Genomic DNA, 15,763 nt, shown 5'->3' with positions numbered 1-15,763 from the left:
GAATCTAGCATTTTAAGTAGTTTTCACGTGAGTTAAAAGCTGAACAGAGTTTTTAATACACTACATAACACAAGCTTCGTAAATGTGAAAAATAAATGAACTTACTTTCTACATATTTGGGATGAGACTTTGTCGAGCTGTGCATCTGATCTACGATGGCCATAACGATGGGTGCCATGATAGACGCGGAGGCAGTGTTGGGAATCCACATGGACAGGGCCATTGTGACTAGCATGAAGCCTAGCAGCAGCCTGTAGCAAAGAGAATATCCAAAAATACAGTATGAATAAAACGGTCTTTCATCAAGACAATCAGGATCGCTCTTCAAAAGTAAACAAAATTGCGCAAAAGCTGAACGATAACACGTGAATAAATCTTTAAAAAATATTTTTTGCAACTGCTGTTCAACCTGTTTCTGCTGCTAAGGTATCAAATTTCAAATGATAATTTATGAATTTATGATGATGACGATGAAATTTAATGTCACCATGGCAGCTTGGCCAAACCGTGTCATGGCATGAGGTATTTCGCTCTTCACGAATCTGGACCAAATACCTAATTTTTAAGCATTTCACTCCACTCAAGTCGTACATCAGAAATGCGCAGAAAATAACCAGCCCCTATATATAGCGTTCATTGATTGCGATAAAGCATTTAACTTAGTGGAAACATAAGCAGTCATGCAGGCATTGAGGAATCAAGGTGTAGAACAGTCTTATGTGAAAATACTGGAATATATTTATTTGTTTTATTTTATTTTATTTATTTATTACAAACTCAAAGGACCCATTAAGGGGGTATTACATGAGGGGAGTGGAATTTGGGGCACATAGTTGATTCGATAGATTTTTTGAATGATGATGGGCCGGAGTGAAGTACGACGGTGTTGGGCAAGTCATTCCAGTCCTTTGCAGTGCGGACAAAAAATGATGACAGGTAAGCACTAGTCCGGGCAGGGGGAGGGTAAACGGCCTTCTGGTGGTTCGTGCGGCTGGAGATGCGGTGGGCAGGGCTGATAATAGACTTGAACATGGGGTGATAGTAAAATTTATGAAAATGGCATAGTACGGCGGTCTGCTGAGTTTGTAAGATGAGCATTACGTTTTAGTTCAGTGACGCTTACATGATAGGATGTTAAATGAACACCCAAGTATTTCTACTCCATTACCGCAGTTCGATCCCGGCCGCGGCGGTCGAATTTCGATGGAGGCGAAATTCTAGAGGCACGTGTACTGTGCGATGTCAGTGCACGTTGAAGAACCCCAGTTGGTCGAAATTTCCGGAGCCCTTCACTACGGCGTCCCTCATAGCCTGAGTCGCTTTGGGACGTTAAACACCCATATATCAAATAAAGTCAATCTATAACAGCAGTGATTTCGGAATTGGAGATTGAGTAGCTTGAAGTAGGTTGGGAGTGACGTCGATGAAATGATAGGAGAGATGTTTTCTTCGCGTTTAAAGACATTAGCCATTTGTTACACCAGGTTATTACGCAGTCAATGTCGGATTGTAGGAGTTGGATGTCACCACTGTTGGTTATTGAGCGTTAAATAACGCAGTCGTCTGCAAACATGCGCACGTTAGAGCACAAGTTAGCTGGTAAGTCATTAATATAAATAAGGAAGAGAAGGGGCCCCAGGACGGTGCCTTGTGGCACCCCAGACAGAACAGAAGCATAAGAAGATGTACGCTTATTAGCTAAAACAAACTGCTGTCGGTTAGTAAGGAAGTTCCGAATCCATTCCAAAACAAAGAAATTAAGATTTAGGAGTGAAATTTTTAGAAAGAGCTGCTTATGAGGAACTTTATCGAAGGCCTTTTCAAAATAAAGTAACAGAGCGTCAACTGGAATGTTAAGGTCGAGGTTGGAGCTTAAGTCGTTAACAGACAAAGCTAGTTGAGTGTCGCACTATAAACCTTTCAGAAAACTATGTTGAGCAGGCTGAAAAAAATTAACTGAGACTAGGAATTTCATAATATGCGAGTATATTACAAGCTCCATTAACTTTGAAGGAATGCTAGTGATAGATATCGGTAGGTAATTGTGACGAGAAGACGATGGGCCCTTTTTTGGAACTGGATTGACTTTGCCCACTTTCCAGTCATGGGGTATGACACCTGATGAAAGAGACTGGCGAAAAATATGGGACAGTATGACGCTAGTAGTATGCTTTGTTTTTCTGAGTATTTTTGCGTTAATGCCGTCGATACCTGCAGATGACGTAAGTTTCAAAGATTCTATAATTTTTACAATACCATTAGGGTACTTACAATACAACTGCACAGCTACCATAGTCCTTCATAAAGTCAGCAATAAAATTCCAATAAGGAAGGGTGTCAGGCAGAGAGATGCGATCTCGCCAATGCTATTCACCGCCTGTTTACTGGAGGTGTTCCGATGCCTGGATTGGGAACAATTGGGAATACCAGTTAATTGAGAATATCTAAGTAATTTACGTTTCGCTGATGGCACTGCCTTGGTAAGTCACTCAGAAGATGAGCTGCAAAGCATGATAAATGAGTTGGACAGGAAAAGCCGAACGGTAGGTGTTAAAATTAACACGCAGAAAAACAAAATAATGTTCAACAGTCTCGGAAGGGAACAGCAGTTCACATTTGGCAGCGAGTTGCTGGAAGTGGTAAGGAAATGCATCTACTTAGGGCAGGTAGTCGCAGCTGATCCGGATCATGAGAGGGAAATAAATAGAAGAATAAGAATGGGGTGGAGCGCATATGGCAGGTTCTTTCGGATCATGAATGGCAGTTAACCAGTATCCCCCAAGAGAAAAGTGTACAGCAGCTGTATCTTACCGGTACTCACCTACGGCGCAAAAACGTGGAGGCTAACGAAAAGGGTTCAGCTTAAGTTAAGGACAACACAGCGAGCCATGAAAATGAAATTGATAGGTGTAATGTTAAGAGAGCGGAAGCGTGCATAGTGGGTGAGAGAACAAACGCAGGTTAATGACATCCTAGTCGAAATCAAGAGTAAGAAATGGGCTTGGGCAGGGCATGTAATGCGAAGGCAAGATAGCCGCTGGTCCTTAAGGATAACGAAGTGCATGGATTCCAAGAGAAGGCACGCGTAGCAGGGGCGGCAGAAAGTTGGATGAGCGGATGAGATAAAGAAGTTGTCGGGATACAGTGGCCGCAGCTGGCAAAGGACAGGGTTAAGTGGACAGACATGGGCGGGGCCTTTGACCTGCAGCGGTATTGAATAGTCAGGCCGATGATGGTGAATGTGAAAAAAATTAAAAGGACTACTCAAAAAGCTTTTATACTGACAAACTTGCACATATACCACATACATATCGCAGGTTATCCTCGTTGTGCCTCCCGCGGAAGGTGATTTAATTTATTTTGTAACATAGCTATGGGAATCGTTAGTATTCCTTCTATACTGCTGTAGTTGGTGGATTTAGCTTTATTGTAAACGATATTTGCTGCTTTTTTTACATTCTTTGCTTGAATCTTTGTGAATCTGGTCAACCAGTGCTTGAACGCCCCCCCCCCCCCCTCCCCCCCTCTCAGAAAAAAAAAGAGCGTCACGTAATACTACTTCGATGCACCTTAATAGCGTCAAGTTTTCAACAACATGGGCAAATCTTGTAAGGTTGCTTTGCCACTGAAACTATCGCTAGGCAATAAAACAACCGAGATGATAGAGGCACCACCGGGAATTGTAAGGCAAAGTAATTGATATTCACGTGGATGAGCACAACCATTGAGAAAAGCTGAGTTTTCCTCGTACTTTTTCCGCAAATGTATAATAGAAACTATTTTCACGTTGACTGCTGCAGTTTGGTCTCCAGTAAAGTTTCGTTCAAATAATCATGAGCTGCTTTATGTCTCACCTGAGGTTGCTTGTGCCTATGGCGAGTAAGGAGCCCAGGGCTATCCTCTTGTGCAGGTATCCTCTTGTGCAGGTTGCTCGTTTCGACGGCGCCAGCCATGACTAGAGAGCAGAACACCAGGATGCCTATGTCCTGCGAAACGAGAGAGTGAGGAAAACATCGCAAGTGTATATAAGTGCAATTGTTTATGCACAGCTGATGATTGCAAGTTTCATAAGGTTTTTACACCTAATATGCAGGGCGCCTGGCCAGGCGGTCTGGAATTGTTCACATATATGCTTGCTGGCCTGTTCTGCAAAATGTGAGACCTCTTTTTCACCTGTTGACACACAACATTTACATGAAGCAGCTGTGAGTATTTGAGCAGTACCGGTTGTTCCTAATAACGCGTTATTTCAGTTAATGTTTGAAAACGTATCACGCAAGACTACGATGGAAGTTACACGCAATAAAAGGGGGTCCAAAGAATTATGTGTAAAGTACCGCCGTTTGCCCGTCGCGCTTTGGGAAAGTCGCAAAATACATTAAGTCTTAAGGCCGTTGATAGTACAGGTTCTGGCAAGCCCTAAAATAGGGGTTGTTGGCAAGCCCCGTCGCCCTTGCGAAGAACACTGCCTGTGCTTCAAAAAACACTGGTTTTAAAGGCGATAGTACGCGCACAACAAGCACTCGAATGCCCTCCAAAACTCAAAACTGAAGCCTGGCGGCGTCGGCAAATACAGACGCGTGTTCGCCTGTTCCCTGTCATGTTTTATTTTCAACACTTAGACAAACACTCCGTATTGCCGATTTTCAGCATAACTTAAGAAACGTAGTAAAATTGGCTACAAGGGCGGTTTTGTTATCGCGCACATGTTTCTGTCGTGCAGACTACTAATCCAGCAGTCTCTGTCCCGACTGCGCTAGATACAAACCAACAAACTAACACATGTTATATGACTGAATGAGTCTACTAAGCATACTAAAACAAAGTAGGGCTGCGATAATTTATAGCTTTACAAAGACAAGGGCAGGAGAAGGCATGAAACACACGAGCGCTCCAGTGCAAAATGCCTTCCTCTTGTCTTTTGCGGTGCTATGAATTTCACAATGATGCCGCAGCAACTCGCCCGTGCTGCAACCTTGGCAAGCATTAGCATGCGTGCTTCATCACTAGCACGCTGCGCAGAAGACAACTGAGTTGAATGACTCACGTTCATGTAAAATGTGGCCACTTTAGCAGATGACACGATGCCGAAGAAGGGGAACAGGAAGACTGGCATGAGAGAAGTGGCGGCCAACGGCACCACCTCCGTCGTCCAGTAGCAGCCCATCCAGAGTAGGCAGTACGCGCACCATCCGGCCTGCGTGGTGTGGTGCCGTACCATGACGTCACCTCCTCCCGTTTTCACGCTCTCCTTTCATTCCCCATTTTTCTTCCGAATGTGTAGGGCCAGATGCATGCTCGTCCGCCCGACGTCCCTTCCACCCCATTCATGCTCTGAGTCTCTTTATCTCTTTACTTGAGGCAAAACCCTGCAGGCACTGTCCTGTGTTGTCACCATCTATGCTTCTCCTGAGTTACCAGCTACAACCGATCGGCATTAAGTCGCGCGTTTGACCAAATAAGTTTGGTGGCTGCAAGCACTGCGGGCCGATGATCCTGTCTATTAACTAGAGCCTGTATTCATCATTAAGTACCGTGCCATCCTGAAATCCTACATTCCTAGCAACAAAGTTACATGTGCCTTTCTATGCGAAACGTTAATGACTGCAATCTTGCCAACATGAAACAAGGAACTTTGACTTTCCTTTCGACTTCTCTTCATAAATAAATGCCGTCCTCCTCATATAGCGCGGAGAGTATTTTTTCATTACGCCATATGGCACATCGAAAACAGTAATTCTAAAACTTGGGCTTCCTTTCTGGTAAAAATAAAAACGTTTTTTTCTTTAGGGCTGTGGTGTGTTTTATGGCACATAGGCAACTAAGGCCATCATGCGCCAAACGCAACCTCATTCTTTAGAGACAACATTTTAACTACTAGTAAGGGTACGCCTAGTTGAACATAATGACAAGAAAATTAGATCAGCAGTATCAAAAAGAGCCACTTTTAAATTATATGAGAACAATAGTATTGGTCTCTGTTTAGATTTTTTTTTTCTCGTGAAGCAAACGTTCAGCTGTATCTAATCCTTGGTACGTGGCTTCACGAAAAGCGTATATTTATACCTATGTTCTGCTTTTGGAGAGCAGAGAAGCTTCCAAACAGTAAGGACCATGAGCTTTATCGACCAGCTTGATGATTAATTTGCAAGTACTACTTCCTGACGTCTCTTCAAAAGAAGATCATGAGGAGAGAGTTTTGTGCAGCGTTTTTCAGGCCCAGTTTCAGCTGAGTGTGTCCGATTTTAAATGCCAGGAGCTACACAAAAAAAAATGTTTGTTTTCTATCCTAACGGGTTTTTCGAAGCTGTTTCCGTACATTCGTTGCTTTTATACATCTTCGTCAGGCCCTGCCTCATGGGACATGATGATTTAGGATGTACGTCTGTCTTCAAGATATTTTAAAAACGAATTAGTTGAGCAGCTGAAGTGTCATTGGAAGTCAGAAAACACGCGCTGTGGTCCCACGCACGTTTTCAAAATAAAGGGGGATTCTGAGCAGCCTTACACAATTGTTCTTTTCTATATCAGCTTCGAGCACCCAGCGCCCAAATAACACCCGAATTTCTCGCGATTCATCATGTAATTATATGTAATTTTTACTCAAAACATTCATTCCCCCGCGTAACTATTTACCTAAATGTGTGCCATAAAACGTTGTTGGATGTTTCTGAAGGCCGTACTAAATAACAGCTGCACGTACGGCAGTAAATACTTTTGCGTACGTTAATTGGAACACTAGAACGTGAGCAAAGCCATACTTTAGCTGAGGTCTGAAGAGAATATTGTCGCTGCATCCAGAACTCCGCAACCTTTTCTTGAGAAGATGGTATGCTTGTTTTGTTATTTATTTCATGTTTATTTATGTATTAACATTTATACTCTTTATAGTTTTGTTTATCTTTCGCTGTTCAAAGGTATATCTATTAATGCATATGAAACTTGAAATCTGCAGGTCTATAAGCGTGGGCACAAGGAGTGACAGTGGCAGATTTCATTAAAAAGTTTGTGATAATGTGTTTAAATTCTGCTAATGGTGCTCATGAACAGGGATCCGGCAGCCAACGACTTCTGCTGGGACATGATTGGTTTAGGCTACTCAAGCGAGGTGCTTTACAGCCGACTACGAAGCCAACCAGCTCAGCCCCACTGCGCTTCGCATTAATAGAGTCCTAGAATTCAAGTGTCTCCATTCAGAATGCTAATGCGACTGCAAGCAGTTGGAAACAGGAGGGAGACGGGAGGGGGCAGCGCAGGCACCTCTGGATTTTTTTTAGGGGGGGGGGGGGGGCAGCCGCCTCCTTCTTCCTCCCTATTCCACGGTTACTGCGCAATATGCTCGTGTTAAGCATCCCGCCGTGCAGAAGCCCGGCATCGCCGTCGTCGTTATGAGCGAAAAATCCCCGGAGAAGCAATCTAGGTGGGAGGCCTAGGTCACGTGACTTTGTGCCGTCATCACAACCTTCCCACCGTATTGTCAGCCAGTTAATAATTGTGCATTCCGGGTCTCCATAGCCTCATCGATGGCAGCACCTGCCATCGCCGGGCCATCGCTTGAGCGCTGCACCACTGCGCCAGGAGAGGCATGAGGACTCCCAGGGATCTATGAATGCAAAGTCGGAACCAGTTCCGCATATGTGGGCGCTAGCCCGTTAAGGCTATCGCTTCATACCCTTAAAGCGGAACTTAAGTGTCCCCTCCTAGTTTTTCTTTCTGATTTTAGATTTCGATTCTCGTAAGGTTCCGGTTTAGAAACCAGGTTTCCCACAACGCTGTGGGCAGGCTGTAATGACGTCACAAGATCACGTTACCTCGCTCGACCAATCGGCGATTTCATGAAACCGGGCATCGGCCACTTTTTGGTGTGACAACTCTAATGCTATCGCATTAAAAGTGTTGCCTTAAGGCGCTACCGTTTTTTAAACCGCGTTGGGAGTTCTCCTGAACTTCTAACTCAGTACTAGAGCGATTTGGAGGACGAGAAGACATCTAACGCAGTGTAAACCTGAACCGCACTCAGCCGGAGGGAACGTATACAGGTCGAAAAGGAGGGAAGAAGGAATGCAGAGGAAGAGACCACAGTGCGGTTCCGGCGCATTTGGTATAAGTCAGAGGAACGCCAAGATACCCTGGCCTGCGGTGCCTCTTCGCTGCAAATTTAGCGTGTTCGCTTAAAAGCAAATTTACTCCTGCTGGCATCCGTCCCTCGTTTGCTCGCGTCTCGGCTTTCACGTCCTTTTTTTGCGCGCTCGGCAACTTGTTCTTGTTAGCACTGCGCGCGTCAGCACTCGTGAACTGCGGTGATACGCCGAAAATTGCATCCCCTTTTTGTTGACAAGGCGACTTAACGCACAGGCGTATTGTGAGCGAGTAATCACACGCAATGGAGCAACAACCGCAGATCTCTCCGTTACATAGACACTCAACCCAACGCCATCAGACTGTCAGTTATGGCTGCCAGCATCAGTCCCATCGAGATTTTGCTGATGCGCTGACCTTCTTTTGCAGACAACGTTAGCAAAATCGGTTTACCTATTTCACAAGAAAGAGCATACACTTCCTACACACTACTCAAGATTTTCGACCGCATTTTTACTTACATAACTGAGCAGAGGGGCAGGTAAGACAATCTGGCTACAGTCAACTTCTAGCTATAAAGGCTGAAGAAAGCCGAATCGCCGCGTTTTCAGCTTCACACGGTTATGCGACATTTCCCGAGAAAAGAAGGAATGCGCCACACACAACTACGATCGTAAAAAGACAGCAACGCCAACAGCATTTATTGAATGCGTGTTGTTTGCCCGAAAGCCTTATGACATGAACTGAGCGCTTGTTTCAAGGTAACGTGCGTCCGACGAAAGCTTTATTGCACGCTGTAAAAAGGCGGCAGGCGCATGGAAGGGAGACGCAACCCAGCGTATACTGCCCGCACGGGGCTGACCAGGCCAATGACTCTGCAACCGCTTCTGCCGAACACAAGGTCATGATTCACACGTGTGCTACAAGACGGGCCTGGGCGGATCTCTTGGGCCCGTTGAAGCTTAGTTTTTTTTTTCGCGATTTTACTTGATCCTTACGCTACATCGTGCTGACTGGCAGATGACAATCGTCGGCAAAAAGCCGTAATTTCGATTTGATATTGCAAGAGAGGTCATTAATGTAAATTAGTAATAGTAGTGATGACAGACCGGCACCCTGAGGGACTCCCGATGTTACATTTGAAAAAGGAGAGTGGCTACCATTTGTAGAAGTAAATTGCTTGCGCCCTAAAAGAAAATTTTCGATCCAACGGATTAGGTTGATGGGAGTTCCTAATGATGAAAGTTTTGGCAAACGACTGCGCGCGAACACCGGGGGTACCCCAATTCACTTTAACAGCTCGGTAACAGAAGTAGGGCCATATTAATTAAAAGTAAACCTGACTACCTTGTTCCGCATCATTCAAACTTTGTTCAGACTGGCTCGGGTGTCCTTTAAAATTTTTCTGGCTAAACATAACAAGACCCACGTCCAGTAAAAGCACACAGTATAACTTTTATTTTCCTTAGGATGTCTGGCCGCCGCCTACTGCATATGTCATATTGAGCAAATATTATGAATAAGCATTTGTATCACCTCATGAGGCAAGCGTGTGCAAGACTGTTTTTAAGTGTTATGCGTGCTTAATCTGAGCACACTGTTCCCAGCAACCGGCGTTTTGAGCTGCTCACGACGCGCCCAACTGTATGGGTAAGCAAACGTGGTAGGCGCGCATGAATAGTGAAATATAACAGTTCTTCACCATTCTGAACAGTTCTTTTCGAGAGCAAAAAAAGTACAAGAAACTATGAATCACAGCGAGCGGGAGTACTAACCGCTTCGTTAGAGTGTTTGCTTAGGATAAGCATCTAATTCAAAATTTGCCGACAACACACATCAGCATAACCCTAATGTAAACTCTAAAATAACTGCTCTTTGCAGTGAATTTCAAGAAATTTAACTTTTGAAGCTCGGGATCTTTGAGGCTTTGCTATTTTGTGAATGCTGCTATTAGGCTTACGTTACTAACGTGATGCCTCCGATTAAATCTTAAGATTTAAATAGAGTTTTAAATAGAGTCATGTATTGGTTTATATAAAGAATCTCCTTACGTTCGACCGTTTTTTCTAATATTTGTAGATGTAAGAATTTTGACACGTATGTTTCAGCTTTACTATGAGTGCGTAATTATTTCACCTGCATCGAGATACGGAGTATTCTTCTGCACAGTAACGCTTGTTCCTAAGTATATCTTAGCAAGCAGTGTGTAACGTATGTATATGTATCAAAGGAGGAATTGCTCATTAGCAGTAAATAATTACGATTTTATTAGGCTTTTACTGCACTTTCGGGGCTTCTCCTAAGCATTAGACTAAGGTGTAACGTGTGAGGAAAAATTGCTAATTTACTTTCGAAAAACCACGCAGTATGTCAGATACGCTGTTCTTGTTTGGTTATAGGTTGCGAGTTGGTATCGACGCGCAGATATTCAAAAATATTTTTTTATGCAGGTGGTTATTGCCCAGACTCATATGCCAGTGAGAAGGAAAACGGAGTTATGAATGCACACATTCTAGAAACGTATTGAAATGACCAAGGAGGCATATTGCAGTTGTGAACGACGCACAAAGTGAACACTGACGTTACCGCTTCTTTTCTGTTACATTTTCGACGCAGTGTTTTTATTTGATACATCCTTTTTCGAGTCAAACTTTTGATGCATCTGTTCAGAATGCGCAGAAGGTCAGCTCGTTTCGTTGCGTGCCCAAGCATCATCGGCAAATTCGCTTGAAATAAGCCAATCCGAGAGAAGTCCTGCGGACAACGTACCTTGCCTCCTATGCATAGTGCCACCGGAAGGAGGAGCAGGGGAACGCAGACGGTGTACACGAGACGCCAGGACTGCTTGAGTGCACCGACGGCCACCAGCATCTTGCGGGCTGTCCTGCCTGAGAGAATTCGGAGAAAAGAAGCGGCAGAAAAATTAGGACATCGCCGTGCACAAAATATTTTGGGAAGCGCTATCCACAGCGACTACCGCTGTTCTTGTTTTTTACATTCCCGGTTAGGAGCTTTGTCATGAAAAAATCAATATTTACAAAAATTACTGCTTAACACCACCCAACCGCCACTCCAGTAGAACGAATCACAGTAACCGTGTGCGACCGTTTCCATCTGGATGTAACGCTCACAGGTGCTCCTTTTTTTCTGTTTTCTGTAGAAGTGTGGAATGGTTTGCCAAGTTACATTTTCGAAGCCCACTCGGCTAAGCCGTTTGTGTCACAGTCGGAAGAGTATTTGCAGTCTCTGCCTGAGTAAGTACCAGCGCTGTGACTGAACTTACTGATAAGAACCATGATACCGGGAACCTGAATATTATTTCCTTTGGCTTACAAACCATCTATCTACGCTTACTAAGCGTAATGACGTGTTTTAATTTTTCTTGTTGTTGTCCATGTTGTGTCAAGAGAAGTCGCTAAAATTACCAATGTAGCCCTGTGTGCCCTCTCGTGTTTGGGGCTGTGAAAAAGGCCGACAGTATTATAAACAAAACACACACACACACACCCCTTACTCAGGATGTGAAATAAGGGAAATACCGCTTGATCGGACTTGCATTCATCACTGTCGGTCACTACCCGTTGCGACAGTGGCGATACTGGTGACAAAAGACTGTCCTAGCATACCGCGTGTACGACAGGACCTGGTGCTTTTCGGAACATTGCAAAGTGCAAGGATGTTGCACAGACCTGGTGTCCATTTATGCTAATAGCGCTATTTCATGAATTAAATTGTGTTAGCCTTGCGTTTCCAGGGAGAAAATCACCACCAGTGTGAATAAATAAATACAGTGGTGACTCGCGGCACGTAAAGTACTCATCGTCGTGATCCGCATAACTGCATACACTGCAGGACAGAGGCCTCTCGACTACGCCTTGCTTTCTCTTGGAGTCCATGCCGTTAACCTAAGGGCACTACTTTCGTACAAATGCGTGAAATTCACCAGTGGGGTTAGCGTCGGAACATAACCATACCGAGCGCAAAGTATAAACGAGATTGACATCCTTTACCTCAATACATTTTACACCTAAAAGGATGGTTCCAGAGTTTTTGTTGACTCACCCAGGTAAGTTCACTGTGAAACAATTTTAACCAACTGTTGGCTGGGCCCCTTTTGCAGACAGACGCAGAGTGACGCTCGGGGCTTCCGCTTCAGAGTCGGGCATTGTCCGCTTGGTGAAGTGTGTGTAAGAAGATAGCTGGCCCTTTCGATGCTTTCCCCTCCCTCCCTTGACCGCTCTTTCTTCTTACGAAAAGAGTGGTGTTAAAAATGAATCTTAATCGCAATTGAGACCCATCAAAATGGTCTGCATTAAAAAGCGGCTGCCTAGAGACGACGAGAGCGCTTGCACAGCTCTCAGTTCCAAGTCAAAAGTCAGTACGCGGTAAACCTTTACAACATACACCCAGTGTTTCGCTTAAATTCTTGAGACACTTCCACCACCAACCTCAGGTAGTTTTGGGCGAACACAGTTAAATGTAAAGCACTTGTTCGCATTTTTAAGTGCAGAAAATGACGCAAACCATTGGTGCTATCGGCCGCCTCATAAACTGCTTACCTTCCACTCAGCAGCACTGTGACTGTTTCCCGTGTGGGGACTTCTTGTTGCCCATGTGACTGAGTTTCCAAGCACTGTGACGCATTGTGGACAGTGGTTCTTGATAAAGGAGCGAGATAGCTGAAGGCGCCGGGAAGCAAAGAAGGGGTGAGGGGACACTCTCGTTATCGGTGTCTAAGAGCCAGCCACGCATCTCCGGGCCCCGACAACCACGCGCACCTACACAGTCGGCACGGCCAGACAAGGGTCCGTCAAGAAGGCTACCGGTCCTGAGCGCGTGGCTGGAAAGCAGGCTGGAGATAAGGCGGTGTAAAACGGCTGAGGGAGACAAGAGAGACTTTTCTGATAAGGATTCCCCTCCTTCTGTGTGGCTTCCGGGCTTTTCTTTTCAGTGGGGATCTTTTATTGTAGCGTCCTTAACCTCTGCCCCCTTATCTGACCCAGACAGGACAGTGTGCTGCCGCTCAACTTTCGTCCACGTGATTACAACTGAAAAAAAAAAAACAGGTGACGAGAGGGTGACGACGCACGCGGGGCCAAGATTTCTTAAAACAAGACTGCAACACGAGACGAAGTGTTCCAAGAATACCAGCTGCACCAATTCATAGTGCTGTAACAAATTAATAAAGTGCTTCTTCTCAAGGACTGTAGTCGCGTTCACGAAACCAATGCAAAAATGACTGCAAACAGTAGCTATGCATGTTGAGGGTATCTACGGGCACCTAGTGAACAATTTTTATGAAACAAAAACAAGAAGTAAACATGACATTGCCGAAGAGAAAATTCAGAACATTAATGAATTCTTGTTCTTCTGCCTAGAGGAAGAACAGCCGTACATAAAAATAAAGCTCTAATCTGCGCTAGCAGATTGAGCCGATATTCACGTAGCGGTTTGCTGGGCAGTTCGTCCTATTACAGTTGTTTTGTTGCTAAGGGGTCAGCCGTATCGTACTTTGCATTTCTAATTTCCACCAAAATCGCGATGCCCACAACGCCTTCAGGCGTAAAAATTTAGGGGGCACTTTTTTTACCTAAAGTGCGGTGAAGCGAACAGCCTTTAGTGCTGTATTGCTGCTTGTGTCACTGAGGTGGGATTAAGATGTTAATTAAGTACACAATTGTTTATGAATCTTAAATGCTGGAGACACTGGAGGGCATTTGGGAGGCATTCATCTGATTCGGCGCCTTTCTGCAAGCGCTCTCCAGCGTCCTAGACAAGAACTACATATGCGTTGGCAGAAAGTAGCGTAGTCGGTAGTTTTAAGGTTTTGTTGCTTGCGTGACCAAAATTACGCCTTCTTGCGAACATTCATACAAGCCATGCTATCTAGTGCACATCCAGAATTCACTGTCTCTTCGTGCAATGCTCGGAGGTACACAGTGTCTCCCTTACTGCGAGAGGTGGTCTGGTCGTTCAGGTTTTTGCAAGTGCGGTTTTCTCGAGAGTATTTGGCGAGTGTAACGCCGAAGCGACTATAAAAGGATCTTGTTGAGCGGTTGTTTCCAGCTTCACTGTACAGAACCTTATAATGTGAAGGCCCTGGAAAAGACGTTCTCAGGCGATTTAAGAAGATGTCGCACATGGCGTAAAAACATTATTTTTCAACTTGCATACAGGAACCCTACCAGTAAAAACATGGCTAGAGGAAAAGGGCATTTTTGTTCCTTGGGGCTCAAACTGTCTCTTGTGCAGAAAGCCAGAGACGGTAGAACACGCGTTCCTGGATTGTTGGGATGTGGTGTTCTACTGGTATGTTTTGCAAAGAACCCTAAAAAAAAAAAGGCTTGCCATTGACACCGCGCGGAATTCGGTACCTGACCACTGAAAGTGATGTTGCACAGTATGACCAGATTATGTTATTGGGCCTTCACAGCATTTCGAGGAGTATAATGGCTTTTAGACATTGTGACTTGGATGCACGATCGTTATGTGATTATTTTGTCGAACATATGTTAAATTAAGAGAAGTCCTGAAGCAGCAGGACTATGCGGATGATGTATGGGGTCTGTTGGACCAACTTGTTGTAGTGAAAGTCCATTAGACACGGTTGTGTGCCAAGGGGCATGGCAACTACGATATTTTACTTATGTGTATATTCATGCAATAAAAAAAAACCCGAAGTAGCGTATTCGTTAGCACGCTCAGCTGCGGAACTAAAGGGTGGTGGTTCGAATCCCATCGTGCACAGTTTTTTTTATCGAGTTGAAGAATGTCACAGATGGACGGACGGACACCGCGAGTGTGAGCCATTAAAGGCTTTCGCCTTAAAATGTCGGAGCGCCGGCAGCTTTTCTTTTGGGGCGGATTCTTCAGCACAGCGTACGGCGAACACTGCGTGTGCCCGTAAGAGTCAACACTGCGATATTCTGAACTCGAGAAGCTGGAATGGCATTGAAGGAAGCACGAGAAGCAGGGACGTTGTGAATACATGGTATCCCTGATAATGCCTCGAGGACAGTTTCCCACGCTCAACTTCCCAGGTGCTCAAGAAGCCAGTTGACTGCGACCACGGTGCCAATTATAATCTGCGGGCGCCCCATGAATAAACAGAGGCCGTGAGCAATGCCCTGTGACCCTACCGATTATTAACGGAACGCTATATAAGGCTCATGAGGCGGAAAATACGGTGTTGTCGTTCTCCACACCAGACGGCCCGAAGACCCCCGTTACCTCATCAGGAAAGAAAGAAAAAAAAACGTCTGGTGATTTAAACATTTCTAAGCACGAAATATTGTGTGGAAGCAGCTTTTGCATTTGGACACCATCGCCACGGACCTGAAAGCGCGATTGGGGTGCCCACTGACTGACACCTCAATCGGGGTTTTCACTGACTCCCCAATTGGGGTGTTATGCACGTCTTCAACTATTTCATCGTCAATGCCAATTTACCCAATGTACGCCGGTTGGTGGTGGTGGTGAAAACATTTATTAATGATAGAGAAACGTGTTGGGGGCTATGACCTGAAGGGTCACGCCCTTACAACCACTAGTTGGGATGCCCAGTCAGGGACCCCATTGGCGGTTGCCGCAGCCCGGGCGCGCTGCGGTAAGGCCCTTTTGGGCCTCGAGGGTGCAGCAGCCGGGCAGGATCGCCTACCAGTCCTCTCGGGTGGAATTTGGGATA

The 15,763-nt window shown here is 45.1% G+C and overlaps 1 pseudogene across 1 annotated transcript in view; it reads right to left on the bottom strand.

Moving 5' to 3' along the window:
• Window positions 1–15,763, bottom strand: part of LOC144120447 (Na(+)/citrate cotransporter-like) — a 60,153-nt pseudogene that overhangs the window by 27,293 nt on the left and 17,097 nt on the right. Inside the window, exons 2-5 of the transcript XR_013312441.1 lie at window positions 10,849–10,967; window positions 5,048–5,197; window positions 3,855–3,986; window positions 106–251 (exon numbers count right to left, since the gene is read on the bottom strand). The product of XR_013312441.1 is annotated as a Na(+)/citrate cotransporter-like (transcript). The remainder of the gene's footprint in view (window positions 1–105; window positions 252–3,854; window positions 3,987–5,047; window positions 5,198–10,848; window positions 10,968–15,763) is intronic.

This window comes from Amblyomma americanum, chromosome 2, assembly GCF_052857255.1.
Source record: "Amblyomma americanum isolate KBUSLIRL-KWMA chromosome 2, ASM5285725v1, whole genome shotgun sequence".
NCBI classification, from domain to species: domain Eukaryota; kingdom Metazoa; phylum Arthropoda; class Arachnida; order Ixodida; family Ixodidae; genus Amblyomma; species Amblyomma americanum.
The sequence above is the reverse complement of the archived record's forward strand: the minus strand, read 5'-3'. Positions and strand labels throughout refer to the sequence as shown.